At 41.0% G+C, this 1,645-nt stretch overlaps 1 protein-coding gene across 1 annotated transcript in view; it reads left to right on the top strand.

The window, feature by feature from the left end:
* The first annotated feature begins 31 nt into the window (after positions 1–31).
* LOC106808593 (monocarboxylate transporter 12-like) overlaps positions 32–1,645 on the top strand; it is a 7,887-nt gene continuing 6,273 nt past the window's right edge. Inside the window, exon 1 of the mRNA XM_014811368.1 lies at positions 32–92. The gene's annotated coding sequence lies outside the window, so the exon portion shown is untranslated. The remainder of the gene's footprint in view (positions 93–1,645) is intronic.

Genomic DNA, 1,645 nt, shown 5'->3' with positions numbered 1-1,645 from the left:
GTTTCTCCCCGTACTCACCAAGGAATTCGGTACTAGCAACGCACTGACGGCATGGGCAAACGGAATCGCAAACGCCGCTCTTTATTTGCTGGGTAAGTATAGCATGCGGCTCGTGCGTTCTATATAGTTTGTTCACCGTTTCATGGTCAATGGGCATAGCGTTAACTTAGTAGCATTATGAGACTATAAAACAAATCATCATTATTAAACTCGTCGCTTCACATATAGCAATAATATAGGAGACATAGCAATAATAGCATACTGACAAGGGAACGTGGAAGCCATCGTTAGTGCTTTTGTTTATGTTGTGCTATGACACATTAGTGATATATTATATATGTATACAATCATAATATAATTCATTGCTTCAGCTCATTACGAATGACATTTTTTCTCGTCAGCGCCATTGGCAACGGCGCTGTGTCACAGATACTCCTACAGGACAGTGGCTATACCCGGTGCAATCATTGCTGGAGTAGGAATGTCACTAACGTACTTCGCTAAAGGACTTCCGCTCTTGTACCTTACGTATGGACTAATGTTTGGTAAGAATAAAGGGAGCAGCTCATCGTTCTGCTTGCTATTTATTCATGGCGCATATTTAATATATTATGAGCTATTCGTTAATTGTGCGAATATTTCGCTGCTATAACCTAGTAACTTGTTGTCATCTAATTCGGGTTATGTCATTATATTAACAAGGAACTTACTAACCTAGCGTTCTAGGTGTATAGCTTCCTAGTCAAGCAATCTCTCCGGCGATTCTCAACAGTTATAGGTTTAAATAAAAGTTTAAATCACCGTGTCTGATTTATTGGCAAATGATCACCACTTCCTGGCATGATTTTGTACTCGCCGAAAATACGCCATTCAGCTTGCTCTAGTTTCCCTTAAATTCTTAAAATGATTCAGATATCGGTAATTTGTCAGGTTTTACAGCCTAATTTCGGACTCGTAAACGGAAATACGTTATTCAGCTTGCTTCTGTAGTTACCCTTAGATTCCTAAAACGATTTAAAGAGCATTAACATGTGAGGTTTTACAGACTAACTTGCATTTGCAGGGCTAGGATCATCGTTAGAAATGATTCCGTCGCAAGCATCAACTGCGGAGCATTTTGTTAAGAAAAGATCCATGTCCATCGGCATCATTCTCCTAGGAACCGGAGTAGGCACACTTGTTTGGCCGATCCTCATAGAATACCTCCTAGAAGAATACTTGTACCAAGGAACATTTTCTATCCTGTGGACGCGCCATAATCATTTTAACCTCGCACTCCGTCCGCTCGGCAATGTTATTTAGACAAACTTGTAAAGAAGCAGGACCTCCATACAACTCGCCAACACAAGAAACATATAACGAATGGTTGAAATGAGTCCATACATCATCTAGTGAAACCACAATCCTGCTTCGCTAGGATCGAAATTCCCATACTCAAAGACAGCAAGACAACTATCTTGGACAAAACCCGGATCTCACAGATTCATTGCACGCATTTGTGTATTGCATAGACGCCTGTTATTCAGCACGCAAAATTGCATACCAGTCAACTTATTCATAATCTGCTACCGACGCGAGGCCGAAGAGAATAGCAGACTAGCAGTAGCTTCGAGTGTCGCTACACTGGGTGTAACCAGTAAGTAGT

The sequence above is a fragment of the Priapulus caudatus genome, unplaced genomic scaffold, assembly GCF_000485595.1.
Source record: "Priapulus caudatus unplaced genomic scaffold, Priapulus_caudatus-5.0.1 Scaffold289, whole genome shotgun sequence".
NCBI lineage: Eukaryota > Metazoa > Priapulida > Priapulimorpha > Priapulimorphida > Priapulidae > Priapulus > Priapulus caudatus.
Note: the sequence above shows the minus strand (reverse complement) of the source record. Positions and strands in the feature narration are given on the sequence as shown.